We start from the raw sequence: 16707 nt of genomic DNA on the forward strand, positions 1-16707 counted from the left end.
TGATGTTGTATTCTAAAAGTTTAACCAACACCCCCTTAACAGTTGTGAAATAAGTATATTGCAGGAAATTAGGTTAGAGACTATCACATCTCAAAACTCAGGTGAGCTTAATATAGTGACATGAACCTGTAAACATAGGTACTCTGAGGGAGAGATCTGGAGGATCATGGATTAAGACCAAGATTGTGCAAAATGAAATGAAAGCGTGTCTCAGTACAATGGCTGGCAAGGTGAATAAGTGATCAACCTACTTGTAAGAAAGATAAATTGGTTGAATGTAGTAAAGTAAATGTATTTTCACAGTTACCTAGGGTAGCATAAATAGGAAGATCATTGTTCAGGATGATTGGGGCAGAATGCAGACCCAGTCTCAAAAGCAATCAGTGTAAAAGATTTAGTGCAATGACCCACTCACATGAGAAGGATTCTACTAAATATAAGGCCTTGAGTTCAAGTCATAGTACTGTCAAACACACACACACATACACACACATACACACACATTATACATCACCTAAATCTTATTTTATTCAGTTATATTTATTTTACTGTTATATGAATATCAAGAGTGATATATAATTTTGTAAATTTTCAAGATTTGTATCATTACAAACACGAAAAAAATCTTGTCCCAGATATTTAGTAAACATAATCTTTTTGAAATGAATTTGTAGTAATGGCAATTAATACCAATTGTTTTAAATACATGCTGAATTATTATAGGAGAATAACTAGTAATGAACCAATCTCCTATTCCTAAAATACTTTCTAGGATACACAGAACTATCTTTTGAGAGCAGACCTAGGATTACTGGAGGATTTTTATATTTACTCAAAGTGCTATGTAAGATGAATGACTGTCTGGATGCTTGTCTCTCTGACGACTTCATCTGAAGATTGCTTTCTAAAGCAGTACAAAAAGAACCGGTAAATCCCGATTGCTTTGATTGCTTTCTTTATTGACAGTGAAATCCACAGCCTCCTTAAATGACAGGTTTGGAAAGCTACGGTTTGAACTTCCTAGTTGCTACTGTGTTATCAAACAGTGTTTATTGATGAAGGGATCTTGTCCTCTTGAAATAAGATATTAGAAAGTCTAAAGTTATGATTGTATTATATGTCATGGTGAATGGGAAACATTATATAAATACTGTAAACTGCTTGATGTTCTCAATCATGAAGAGATGTAATAGTTTGAAACGCAGATTCCATAATTTAAAAAAATCCAGTCATTTTCAGTCTTCAAATAGTTTTCAATTGGTATTTAATGTATTTTAAGATGAATTACTAATTAATACACAAAATATTAATTTACATAATTCATATACATATACATGTGCATCATGAAACAAAACTCCAATAAATTGTATTTTGACAAGTATACTTAAAAAGATTTGAGAATATTTAAATATTGATTTATAAAAGAAGAATATAAAAAACCTAGTCAACCATATTTATTTTGTTGGTTAATCACTTACTTTGTTCATATTTGCTGTTACTATTATTTTAAATATTCTTTTTTACTTTAATATTTTCATTTAAAACTTTCGTATGTTCAATCTAGTTTTCAAATTAAAGAACAAAACAGCATAATATAAAACATAAAATTACTAATATTTTATTGCACAAGCTAATCATACTTTTCCAGCAAATTATTTTATCACATTTCAATGATAAAATCATCAATATTGAATTAATACTATGAAATATATTGTTCTTTCTGTTCACATAACTTATTTGGAACTATAGTTGAACTTTTGCTATGAGCACTAATGATGTTTAAGGCAAATATATAATTGCAATTAGTATAATAATACACTAAAGATCACCTCATAATTAACTAAGGCCCATAGAAGTTAGCATGACACAAGAGATTATTTAGTAAAAACAGAGATAGAATATTTCTGTAGAAATGTAAGGGCATCCTGCTATTTCAATCAAATACAACTTGTAAATACTTAATTGGATTTATCTTCTTGTTACTCAGAAAATTTTAATTGAAATCTGCTATTTAAATTAATTTATTAAAAAATCTTGCCAATTGTAAAATGATAAACAGTCCTTTAATTCTCTCTTCATTAAAGTGAGTTTTGCATCTGTTTTGATATTTGGCAATGACAAAGCTAAGATTGCTAATTTGTTGATAATTACCAATTTTTAACATATCAATCATAGCTAAATTTATGATGAAAGAAGCAAACTATCTTTGGGAATTTGTAGCTACATTAACCAAGTATGTGACATTAACTTTTTTACTATAAGACATTTCAATTTTCACAGTAGTAATAAACTGTCAAATATCAGTTCCTTTCTGTTCATAGGTTTACAAAATATGGCATTGCAATATACTTCTTTGTAATTCTGTAAAAATCATGAATTTGAGCAAAATAATCATACTCCAAAAAGTAAGGAACTTAATTGTATCTCAGATTATATAGCTCACTTTTGTACATGTACTTTTTCCTATGATCCTGCACTTCTAGGCTGTTTGGAAAACGTCTTTTTAAAAAAATCTTTGTAACTCTGAAGAGTGACTTAGGACACTAATAATGAATTCTTTGTTTTGCAGAAATTCTGGCACTCATACATGTACTTTCACATGCACATACAACTCCCTATATGATGTTCTTTCCCAAAAATGTACCCAAGGCCTACCGTATGAAACTGTAACCTCTCTGTACATCACTTTGACAATAAATAAGAAAAAAAATACTTGAAAAAATATATTAAAGAAAGTACCAGCAACACCTTATTGTGTTTGCTTGATACATACCTTCCATGGTTGTATTATTAAGTATTTATATTATAGCTTATAAGTTATATTTACTTATCAAATAAATACTGAGCAAGTTTTCTTCCTTGGTACTGGCTGATTAAATTTGTAAGAGTGAAATATTTATTATATCCAACATAGATAAGAATGGAATACCTGAAACAGTACAGGTAAGAATACTTGAAAACATGAACACCTGGATAACAGAAATGGTAGCTTGTTGTTTACTAAATATATCTAAAGTGTTATTGATATCTTGCATGATTTTGACACTTTTCACCTTAGAATAACTTTTTATTGGCATTGTATTATACTCCACAAATTGTAATTGTGATGAAATGTCTTTAGCTTGTTTAATGAATTTCAGGTTCCACATTGTGTGAATTTTTGTCTATTGATAAAAAAATGAACTTTTTAGGCATAGCTATTTATCTTTCCATTTATGTTGAGAGTGCAGTGTCCTTAAATGTTAGGAAGATTTAAGATTGTAGATTTCAAATAATATCTCCATCAGATCTTAACAACACACAGAAATCACCCTATTTCTATTTCCCTAAAAACAATGAGCATATATTATAATTCTTAATTCTTGTGTAGAAATGAGTAACAATTTAATTCATCAGATTGTCCAATTATCACTAAAGGAATTAATACAAATTTAAATGTTGCAAACAAAATCTCACTAGAGATTAAGATGTTAGTCACTCGTGTTAACCTTAGTCTTACAGTAAATATGTAGAAAGTGTAACCTTGATAGGTTACAAAAAATAGACAATATGCTTTATCATTTCTTGTGGAATAATCATAATGTATTCTATTCTGCTTGTGTTATAACAATTATGTCATGTTCTGTAATTATCCCTTTGACATTGTGGAAATCAAAGTGATTTTTTATTTTATTTTAATTTTTTTTCCAGCCTTCATAGCACTTTTTAATTTTCATTTTCTGAACCTGGTAGCTATAAATCATTTGTAGTATAGCATAGCTTCTTTTTTTCCTTACCTAAATGCAATGGAGTCTGTCTTGTACATAATTGTTATGGATATCAACTCATCTCTCTTTCCCTCCCTCTCCCACTCTATCTTTCTCTTTACTGTCTCTGTCTACATCTTCTAATTAATCTTCCTGCTTTCTAATTTCTTCATCACCAAATAACCATAAAATTAGAGCAGGATGCAGTTCAGATCATACACATTTGGTCATCCTGTTATGTAGCATCTCCATACTGCCTAAAAATCATGACTTTCCATCTAGGTAATGACAGGGAGGACTACCTGAGTGTCTAATCTTATTTTACAAAGTGATTTTTTAATCTTTGCTGAATTCAGGCCCTGTACCCTCCTCTTATTGCATGTTTATGTTGCTATCTTTGGTAACATCTTGTTTCATAAGTAGAAAAAGATGTTTATGCTTTATTGCTTATAACGAATTTATCAAGGGACTGGGAACATGGTCTATTGGCAAGAGTGCTTGCCTCATATACATGAAGCCTCTGTTCGATTCCTCAGCATCACATATATAGAAAATGGCCGGAAGTGGCACTGGGGCTCAAGTGGCAGAGTGCTATCCTTGAGCAAAAAGAAGCCAGGGACAGTGCTCTGGACCCTGAGTTCAAGGCCCAGGACTGGCAAAAAAAAAAAATCCAAACTGTTTTACTAAAAACATAGTTTTGTGACATTTATTACATCTATCTTGGTGTTATGTAATCATGTTATCTTACAAGAATAATTTAATCACCTATATATTAAGGTCATTTGAAATTTTAAATGTATATATTTACTTAAGGTAAATCATATTATCAACTTTCTAGGAGAATAAAACCACACTGAAACAAACAATTCATTTAACTCAATATGATAATAACCTATTCTTTCCATTTTCTGCATATAATATTACTTTTTCTCTTCATGGGTGAAACCATTGTATATATGTAGGGCTTATTGCATTTTAGGTTTTTGTTTTTTTTACAGTCTTTGACACATCTAGAATGAAACAACAATTTTGTTACTGAGAATAGTGCTATGATAAAAAATGGGTGTGCGGATACCTCATTATTTATTTATGTTATCTTATTATATATATATGTGTATATATATATATATATATATATATATATATATATCCAAAAGTGATATAGAAGGAACATGTAGTTTCAGTTTATGGACCTGTGTCTCTTGTTCTCTTTATTATAACTTTACTTTGTGTCACTTCAACTGTCTGACCTCCAGCTTATCTGTTCTAGTAATTTCTCTGGAAGCAGGGGAGTGACATGTTTGTTTTTTATATCATTAGTATCATTTCCCTGAGTGTAGAATCTTTTCTGTAGTGTCCTCCTATGGTCTCTATATAAATTGTTAGGCAACTGAGCACCTAAGCAGATGGATTTTTCAAAGGACTCCTCATAAATTTTACTCTCCAATGACTTTGTACTAATTTTTTCATAAGATACTAGCTTCTCTCTCTCTCTCTCTCTTTTTTTTTTTAATTTTGCCTGTCCTGGGTCTTGGACTCAGGGCCTGAACACTGTCCCTGGTTTCTTTTTGCTCAAGGCTATCACTCTGCCACTTGAGCCACAGCGCCACTTCTGGCCATTTTCTATATATGTGGTACTGAGGAGTCAAAACTATGGCTTCATGTATATGAGCAAGCACTCTATAACTAGGCCATATTCCCAGGCACAAGACTAGCTTCTTGTATAGGAATATATTTTTATCCAATACTATAGATATTATCTAACACTTACTCACTATAAAATCCCACTAATCAAATTGAACAAGTGTGTTTCTAGTTCCATAAAAGGAGTTGTTTGAGCTTGGAAAATCTGTCATTCCAGTTTCAGTTCTATCTATTGCTTTTCAAGAAAAACTCGAAAATTCAGTAGACTAAAATAAACACACAAATAAAAAAAGCATTATTCACAAATAATTTTCTAGGCTAATTGGTCCTATTAAGGCAATTCCTCTGCTCCAGTTGTTATCTAATGAGACTAACATTTTCTAAAAGCTCAACACAGCTGGAAGGTTCAAGATCACTTCTTTGTATGGGTGACAGATGATGACACTCATTGACTCATTGATGAGCTCTAGCTGTTGACCAGAGACCCTTGTAATTCTTGAAATGGCCTTTCTATGTACTCTAGGACATTTTTGTATTTAAAAGTGGAGCCCAAGAGTGAAGGAAGTGAAGCAGAAAGTATTTATTATCTATAATGCAGAGGTTAAACATCACCAGGTCACCAGTATCTGTCAAAGCATGTCCCGGGTTCAGAGAAGATTCAAGGAAAGAGAAAAATGTACTCATTTAATAAAATAAATGGCATAACATTTGTCCCCATCTTCACTTCCAGATTTAATAAACTTATTTCCAAAGAATACTGTATAACTCTCTACCACCTCAAAATTAATCTGCTTTGGCGTCAACACTCAAGCTTAAATTGTAATACTACTATTTGAGAACATAACTATTCCTTCACTGTATTTGTACTAAGATTTAGAGCAATAATAGTTGTCTTCTTGATGTTTAAATGAATTTAATCAGATATATTTTCATGAATCATCATAATTATAATTTATAGTTAGAGAAGGTGACACTATTGAAGTTAAATTAGAAAGAATATATTTATTCTGGTATTCCCCTAAAGAGGCAATTTTCTATTATCATGAAAGATGGTGAGGAATCACCATTAACAATCAGGGATAATAATTTGGGATATTACTGGTAATTTCATATGCAATAGGAAATTATGTGAGCAAAAAGAGCTAACGTGTTTCCCATCAGTTCACGAAAAGCTTGCAGGAAAGTTCTTCTTTACAACATACAGAAGTATTTCAAACCCCTAAGAATAAAATAAAGATGAAAATTTCATTAACGATATATAATGGTGGAGAATATTGATAATCCTGATCTATTAAAAGGAAACATTTATAGTAAGATACTAAGTGACAAGTAATTCAGGAAATACAGATAATTAGAATGAATGTGTAAGGTTTCAGACAAATTTCTAGGAAGTAGGCCTGATTCTTTCTACATTGTAGTTCATAATGAATGCTTCTTTTGCTGGTAGAAATTTAGGACTACATTCTAAGCCAATAGAACTTCAGATTTCATAAACGTGAACTAGTTTAAAAATACTTATTAAAAATGTTCTTTCTTGCTCAACATCATTTGTTCAAGTTCTGACCATTTCCCTGCAAATACCACAATTTTACCGCTATGTAGTATTCCATTGTGTATAGGTACCACATTTTTTGGATCCATTCATCTGTAGTGGGGCATTTGGGTTGTTTCCATATTTTGGCTAATGTGAATTGAGCATCTATAAACATGGATGTACGGATGTCTTTATGATGTCCTGAGACCTGTTGTTCAGGTAGATGCCTAGGAGTGCTATGGCTGGGTCATAGGGTAGGTCTATGCTGAGCTTTTTGAGGAACCGCCATACTGTTCTCCAAAGTGGTTGTACTAATTCACACTCCCACCAACAGTGGAAAAGGGTTCCTTTTCCCCCACATCCCCTCCAGCATTTTTTGTTGGCTGAGTTCAGAGTATAGGCCATTCTAACTGAAGTGAGGTGGTATCTCAGGGTTGTTTTTATTTACATTTCCTTTACTGCCAGGGATGTTAAACATTTTCTCATATGTTTCTTTGCCATTTTTATCTCTTCTCCTATCAAGTATCTCTTTAGCTCCTTTGAGTGAGACAAGCCTAGAGCACAAAAAAAAAGGGGCATGGTCTCCTTGATATATGACGGTTAGGGTGTGTGTGTGGTGGGGGGGGAACAGTAGACCAGGTTGGCAAAACAAAAAAACTTCTTTTCAAATGGATTCCACAGGTTTGGGTCAGAGACCTTACATTATGTATCTAAAACCAGACAACTACTAAACATAAAAAGGTCTATAACAGACCTATTAGTGGATTACAATAACTCAACAGCTATGTATATATGATCACATAAGACAAGGATAAGCAAAAACAACTCCAAGAAAAGGACACAGGAGGATTCTATTGTTGATGTTACATTTAAAGTTCTAGGTGAATTTCCATCAGCGTACACTACGTGGTTACTGTTTATGATTTTGTTACACTGGGTATTGTACATATGCCTACCTGATCTAGGGAAGGGAAAGAAAAATGAGGGTGTAAGATATCACAAGAAATGTACTCTTTGCCTTATTATGTAACTGTACCCCCTTTGCACACTTGTCAACAAAATTTAATTAATAAATCTTTTAAAAAAGCAAAACAAGCAAACAACAACAAAAATGTTCTTTCTTAATCATTCAAGTTAATTACCTATGTCCTTATTAATACCTAAATTTCACATAAGTAGACATTACTATGTAGAATTTTTGCAACTGACTTTCTTCACTCAGATTAATTATCTGGAAAGTCTCTCACATTGTGTATAAATAAGTAGCCTGTGTTTCACTGTTGCTGTAAAGCATTCTATGATAGTTGTTTCATCACATTTTTTTTTGCCAGTCCTGGGACTTGAACTCAAAGCCTGAGTACTGTCCCTGGCTTCTTTTTGCTCAAGGATAGCACTTTACCACTTGAGCCACAGTGCTACTTCCAGCTTTTTCTATATATGTGGTGCTGAGAAATTGAACCCAGGGCTTCATGTGTGTGAAGCAAGCACTCTACACACTAGGCCATATTCCCAGCACTGTTTTACCACATTTTATACAGCAATGAAGCTTTCAAAACATGTCAGTGTAATTTCAGTTTTGTGTTTTATTAGTAAAGGTGGAAATTGTGTATATTTTGTGTTGTCAGTTAAAGAGTTCAGTCTCTATATCATATAGTAGTTGACTGGTTAATAATAAACCACTGAGACAATGCATACAATTGATTGATAAATAGATTTATTTTTTTAAATGTACCAAGTAATTTTTAGCAAAATGATAATGTGTTTATAGAGTTGCAAGAATTCATGCAAACCTTTGAACTGATTGAATACATGTGTTGATCCATTAATTAATGGCATAAAATATTTTAGTGAGGAAGCTTAAATAATTACACTCTATAGAAAGTTTTATACACTCTGCAAATGAATTATTGAGACTCAATAACCTTTATCATTACTCTCCTTTTTTAATGACTTAGAATGAATAAAAGAGTTGATTGTTCCTGTAATAATCAGGTTGATGTTGAGTGGTTAATACTGGTGACATAATGAGAAAGATGTGAAAAATAATTGTGTATTAAATTATTTATTGTAGCTAAAGTTTTTACCAGTCTATTGAAAATAAATAATGGTGCACTTAACATTCTTATTGTAAATCTATCATTTTTCTCCAAATGGTTATAAAAAAAGGTTTTCAGTTTAACGTGCCCATCTACGTATTTGAGTTGTACACAATATTTTGAAACCTTTTTGAGGTCAGTACATTTAAGTACTCATTTAGAAATTTTGAAGAATTTGTGAATTTAAATATGAAGATTTCATAATCATTCAATAAAATGTATCCAAGTAGGCTTAGTGTGTGATAATTGTTCATTTTGGAGGTAACATATCTCTATTTTTTCCTTTATAGTTTTTCAGGTATATAATAAGTAATGAAGACATCCAAATATATTTACATAAATATCTGTACCTTTGAATTATTATGTAACAGGAAAATTATTATTTAAAATTCTGCTGTGTAAAAAGCTTTTAATCCACAAACTGTTTGTTCATGACTTTAATCCTAGTCACACAAAAGTGAGATACCTGAGGATTACAGTTTGAAGCCAGTCTGGCTAGAAAAATGCAGGTGTTGCTTGGCATATTCTACGAGCAAAAGTTACCCAGCCCCATCCATGAGCAATAAAACAAAACTAGAACCTAACACCCTGAGTTCAAATAATAGTATCATCACAAGAATGGAAAAATAAGTTTTAAAAAGATTAATTAAAGTGAATATAATATAAACATATCTATTCAAAAATTATTGTGTTTTTTTCATACTGTACATTTAAATATAAATTTGAGAACCACCCACCCACAAACAAATAAAAACAGCAGTACACATTGGGACTGCCATGCACAAATACATATAGACAAGTCCATAATATGTACTCAAGCTAGTTTGGGTTGTGAGTCATAAATTACAGGTTATTCCATCTATCGTTCTTATGTTTTGTCAAAAAATAAAAACCACCTGTACACACAGCAGATACAGCAGACAGCAAAACACTTACAGAGTGTTTTCAACAGAAAAACACTAAGGGATTAAGATACTTCTCCACAATGAATGTGCTTGTATATTGATGGAATGTATGTATCCAATTGGAATATCTTTCAATGTGCCCTTTGGAATTAAATAAAACCCTTATGCTTACATCTTTCTATATTTTTTCATGTGTGGAATATATAAAGGATGTCTGTATCAATTTATTTCGTGGGAAAGAGTTGTTTTCCTTATTTTAATACTGAAAAATTAGAATATAGCTCCCTAGAGTACATGAGCGGGCTTTTCTTTCTCTTACAGTGTGTCAATTTACTTTCATTATAATATTTAAGAAAGAGTTGCACTTACTGGGAATTTTCTTGCTTAATAAGCACACCTTGGTTTATTCCTTTTGTTGATCTACTATAATATACTCAGTGGCCAAAATTTTTGGTAACAAATACTTTCTCTTTGACTTACGTTAACATTTCTTTAAAGTTAGTTTCACATTTATATTATCAACTTAAATGTATTTTCAAGATATTTTCAACTAAAAGGGGAATGTGGAGGCAAAAAGTCAAAGCCTACTTTTGAAAGCCAAGTAATACTGTCTATATGTCTCTACACTGCTTTTACAACTTCTCTGTGTAAATTTCAGTACTAGCATATCTTAACACTGTTCTCCTTTCCAATTATCTCATATTGCACTTAGATTTTTTCCATACAAAATGTTGGGTACAAAAAAGACAAGGTATTTTTATAGTATTTAGTTAGAATTAAGTTTAAATCCCTTAATTACTTTTTCAGTCAGGTTCCCAAATAGGTAGACCTGGATTTGCTGCTAGGATACAGAATCATAAATCAGCTCAGAAAAGCTAAGACTGAATGCTGAATTTTCATACAGATTTGAAAAAATCATATTCCTATGAGCCTGATCATTACTAAGTAAACAGACTAGAAAAGATAATCTCTTTCTGGGAGAGCTACCTCTAATGACTAATCTGCTTTACCTCAGTGCATAGTATTAGGAAAAGGGATTGTAAGGACAGACATCTAATTCTGAGCCAAATTTTTAGGAGACACTTCATGCTGAATAATACAGTCCAATGGAACAGAAAAAAGGGGCCAGAAATAACCTCACAGGTTTACATCCAACTGGTTCTTGACAATGGAACCAACAGCACACAATGACGAAAGGCAATGTCTTCAGTAAATGGTGCTGAAACAAACAGAATATATCCGTGTGCAGAGTTACAAAACAACATTTCCACTCATTGGAATTAAAAATACACATTCAATGTTGTTTTGATTTGCATTTCTTTTATGGCCAGTGATGTAGAGCACTTTTTCATATGTCTCTTGGCCATTCTCATTTCCTCATCAGAGAAGTCTCTTTGTAAGTCTCTAGGCCACTTGATGAGAGGGCTATTGGTTCTTTGCAGTTTTGTTTTGGAGGAAGGTAATTTTTTTAGTTCTGCATATATTTTAGATATGAGGCCTTTGTCCATTGAATGGCCAGTGAAGATCTTCTCCCAATCTGTGGGCTTTCTGTCCTTTGCCCTGCAGTAGCTCTGCAGTTTGATACAGTTCCATTTGTCCAAACTTCCTTTGATTTGTAGCATTTCTGGGTCTTTGTTAAGGAAGTTCTGTCCTGTACCAAGGAGCCCAAGGGTTTCTCCTACTCCTTCCTTTAGTGTTTTCAGGGTGTCTGTTTTGATTTCGAGGTCTTTGATCCATTTGGAATTGATTTTGGTGCAGGGTGATATATAAGGATCTAGTTTTAGTTTATTGCATGTGTTGAACCAGTTTTGCCAGCACCATTTGTTAAAGAGGCTACCTTTCTTCCAGACTATTGTTTTAGCTCCTTTATCAAAGATTAAGTAGGCATAGTTCTGTGGGTTCATTTCTGGGTCTTCAATTCTGTTCCATTGGTCTTCAGGCCTGTTCTGGTGTCAATACCAAGCTGTTTTTGTATTACCACAGCTTTATAAAAATGAAAATCTAAACATCATTGAAATTCCACCTCACCCCAGTAAGAATGTCCTATATCAAGAAAACTAACAATAACAACTGTTGGAGTGGATGTGGCCAAAACAGAACCCTACTTCATTATTGGTGGGAACGTAAACTGGTTCAGCCACTCCTGCAAGCTGTATGGAGATTCCTCAGAAGGGTAAACATAGAACTCCCCTATGACCCAGCAGCCCCACTTTTGGGTATCTACCCAAAAGACCACAAACATAATCACACTAAAGCCACCAGCACCACTATGTTCATCGCAGAACAATTTGTCATAGCTAGATTCTGGAACCAACCCAGATGCCCCTCAGTAGAAGAATGGATCAGGAAAATGTGGTACATACACACTATGGAATTTTATGCCTCTATCAGACAGAATGACATTGCCCCATTTGTAAGGAAATAGAAGGACTTGGAAACAGTTATACTAAGTGAAGTGAGCCAGACCCAAAGAAACATGGACTCTATGGTCTCCCTCATAGGGAATAATTAGCACAGGTTTAGGGTAGTCACAGCAGAGGATCACAAGAGCCCAATAGCTATACCCTTATGAACACATAAGATAATGCTAAGTGAGATGAACTCCATGTTATGGAAATGATTGTTATATCACATTTGTAACTACTTTCAACGTGCCATATGTAACTGTAGCCTCTATTATGGATGATCTTCTTGTATCACCTTCCTGTGGTTGTACCTACACTATCTCTGTATCTTATCTGAGTATATTGGAAACCGTGTATACTGGTATTAGAACTAGGAAACTGGAAGGGAATACCAAAATGGAGAGACACAGGGTAAAAAAATGACAAACAACTAGAAATGCAATACTTGCAAAGCTGTGTGGTGCAAATGAACTAAACAACTCATGGGCAGGGGGAAGGGGAAAGGGGAGAGGGGAATGAGGGACGAGGTAAGAAAAAGTACAAAAAATGTATCCACTGCCTAATGCATGAAACTGTAACCTCTCTGTAATTTACTTTGATAATAATATATATAATAAAATAAAAATTGTGCCTCTTCAATGAATGTTTCAAATAAGAATTTTACATTTATAACAGCACAGGAAAATCAATAAATTTTAAATAAATTATATAAAAAATACACATGCAAAATGGCGTAAACACATGTAAGAATCAAACTATACAACTATTAACAGAAAATACAGAAGAATCATTTCATAACAGTGGCTGAGGCAAAGATAGTTTTGACATGTTGCTGAATGATTAGAGCAGAAAAAGTGGGATTACTTCAACTAAAAATCTCTGCAAAATAAAGAAGAAAAATCAACAGAATAAAATGACAAATGAACAAAATGGAAATGAGATATTTGCAAGGTCTGTATCTTCTATGGCACTAATATTTGTAATTTATAAGTGAATCAATTTTATATTGCTGATAATAGTATCAATGGATTGCATTAAGAAAACACAAATATATAGTCAAATATTTTTAATATCACTAATATGCATGAAGAAAAGGCAAATATAACATCAATGGCGCTGTGGCTCAAGTGGTAGAGTGCTAGCCTTGAGCAAAAGGAAGCCAGGGATAGTGCATAGGCCCTGACTTCAAGTCCCAGGACTGGCAAAAAAATAATAAAAAGATGAAAAGTTATTAAATTAGTGTAATTAATGTAAATTAAGTATTCATTATGCAAAAGAGTGGAATTTTATCCATACAAGTACAAAGAAACAACCTTGCCACCATATGAATCATCTAGTCACCATTTTAGTCCATCTATCCCTCAAGGTAAAATGAGCTTATGTAAAATCACAATACATCTTCTATATGAACCATTCTTGAAGTTGGTCATAAGAAAAAACCATAACCCTGATATCTCCACAACAACAAAAATTGTTTGCTTATTCAAGGGAAGGTGTGCCCCTCCCTTCCTGACAGAAATAATGTGAGCAGCAGCAACTATATGTCATGCAGGCATGTCTTATCTGGAGTAGAGTCCTCCAAATGAGTGGAAGTTTGCTAGAGTACATGTTTCTGAAGCACAGTTTCCAGTACCAGAACTTTGTAGCTTTGGTGGTATAGTTATTGTAGCATTTTTACAGTTGTAATATACTGTATCCAAAGTTTTTGTGTATTTTCTAAAATACCAGGGGTTGTGGAGAAATCCAGCCAATCTTCAAAAAGTTCTTTTGTTGATAACAACTCATTCAGGCTACTGAGTGCCAAGGAAGCAAGGAAGCAGATGAGCTGCCAGCTCTCAGGCAATTGACAGCTGATAATCAACAATTCAAATTTAGGTGACACAGTGTCTATGTACTTCAATTCCCTGTAATTTATTGTCTTCTTTCCTACCCTTCCCTGATCACCTTGATCGTGCAGTCATCATCAGCAACATCCTCATCATCATCCTCATTATATAATCATCATCCTCGTTAGAATCAATCTTTTCATCACTGTCATGATCATTTTATGTCTAGATTTTGCATGTAAGGGAAAACCTGTCATATTTAATCATTTAAAACCAATTATCACACAAAGTGAAAGAGGTGAAGTTCCCGTTTTCTGAGCACTAGTTGCTAAAGGAGATACATTTCTTAAATATATGTTTTTGGTTTCTTTGTTAAAGATCTGATAATAGCTGTTTAGATCAATCTATAGTCCTCCTGTCTCTCACTTCTTGTAGTAACACTTGCAGGTTTGCCTTAATTCTCACCATATATTCATCACTTTCTCAGTGATTCTTGAAAGGAACCAACCCTGTTACATTCTTCATGGTTCCCAGGCTCACCTTTGAAATCTCACTTTAAGCATTCATGAACCTCATAACTAATTAATGTTATTTATGTTATTAGATTCGATCCTGATGAGGTATACTACTCTCAAGTTTCAGAACACAATGGCAGTTTTAGGAAGAACTTTGCCAGATAATGCATAAACATAATACGTTATTTATGACATAGAAGTGTTGGTTCTTGAAAATGTGTCCCATGTATTTACTTTTTTATTTAAATTTTTTTAACATATCCCATGACTCATAAGAATTCTTTTTTTGGATGCATGCCATCACATACATATTAATTAAAACACTGGTAAATTATATTTTAAAACCTCATTAAAAACAGCATAGTGCATTTTTTGTGAAAATAAATAAGGAATAATAATATGTAGGTTCATGAGACTGGTTGGTAAGTTAACTACCAAGTGCTAAGAAATTTTTTTCAGGCAAAAACATGAATTACAACATATTTTAATATTTTATTCTAAATGCTAAGTATTAAGAATATAAGTTAGGCATTTTAAAGAATCTACACTATAATGATATGCATACCACTTTCTTCATCACCTATATAACTATTATATTTAAATAATTTTGACAACCTATTTCTACAAGTTTGATTAACAGACTGATTAATGGGATATACGATTCTCGGAAAGGTATTTACTCAAGGACAATAATGATTCTAAAAAACATGACAAAATCCTTTTTGTTGTTCAATAAAGCTTAAAATATTTTTGAATAATGAATATATATATATTTACTTAGAGAACTAATTGCTAACCAATAGATAGTATATTGTTTTGAATAATGCAACCAATTAAAATTATTTAAAAAGCCAGATTCTGGACTAGCTCTGCAGGAGGTGGAGATCTGAGTATCAAGATTCAAACCTACCCTGGACAGGAAAGTATATGAATGTCTTGTCTTCATTAACTACTAAAAGCCAGAAGTATAGCTGTAGCTCAAAGTAGTGGCCCAGAGTTAAAACTCCAGTACTCACACACACAAAAACAATACATTTTTTTCAATAATAGGCTATAATATGAGACACGGGAATTACGCTTAAATACTATCAATTCAGAATAAATATTTTCTTTAAAGTTTCAAAACATATTACCTGATTTTAATAATATGTAATTGATGGGCTGGGGATATAGCCTAGCGGCAAGAGTGCCTGCCTCGGATACACGAGGCCCTAGGTTCGATTCCCCAGCACCACATATACAGAAAACGGCCAGAAGCGGCGCTGTGGCTCAAGTGGCAGAGTGCTAGCCTTGAGCGGGAAGAAGCCAGGGACAGTGCTCAGGCCCTGAGTCCAAAGGCCCAGGACTGGCAAAAAAAAAAAAATAAAAAAAAAATAATATGTAATTGATGTTCTATCCAGTGTAAAACATATGAGTAATGCTCTATAATTTCTACTAGTTCATAATAGAATATTCTCTGCTGAAATGATTCAATAAAAAGAAAGCTATACAAGACTCGTATCTTACTTAGTTTTTCCTCTTCTAGTATATACTTCCAAGTTTCTCCCAGTGCTCTACTTGTATTTCATGTTATAGTGGCTTGAACTTTTCAAAACGTATTATTCCATTAATTTTTATTGTGTGTGATTTTTTTCCATTATGTGATGTATTTTAAATAATGGAACCCAAATGTGCAATTTGGCTGACTTCTAGATTATTTCTACAAATAATGCTGTTCTAAGGGTCTTTAAATACAAACTCCTTTAAAGGCATACATTTAATAGTCTACTTATGCTTTATTTTGTTGTCAGTACAGGAAGCTGTCAATTCACTTTTCAGTCATAAAAGTGTATATAACTTTAAATATACTTTTATTTTTTTTCCATAGGGACTGAATAAACTTGACAAAACCTTCAACAATGGTGTTAGCATTATGTCAGTGTAGGCAGATGTGAGTGAGAGCATTCTGTGCTCAAAAATATAACAAAATACTGAAATGTTTAAAAAGTGCGTCTAAAATATTGCCATAATCAAGAAGAATAGAATTATATTAAAAG

The sequence above is a fragment of the Perognathus longimembris genome, chromosome 3 (genome assembly GCF_023159225.1).
Source record: "Perognathus longimembris pacificus isolate PPM17 chromosome 3, ASM2315922v1, whole genome shotgun sequence".
In the NCBI taxonomy this organism is placed as follows: Eukaryota; Metazoa; Chordata; class Mammalia; order Rodentia; family Heteromyidae; genus Perognathus; species Perognathus longimembris.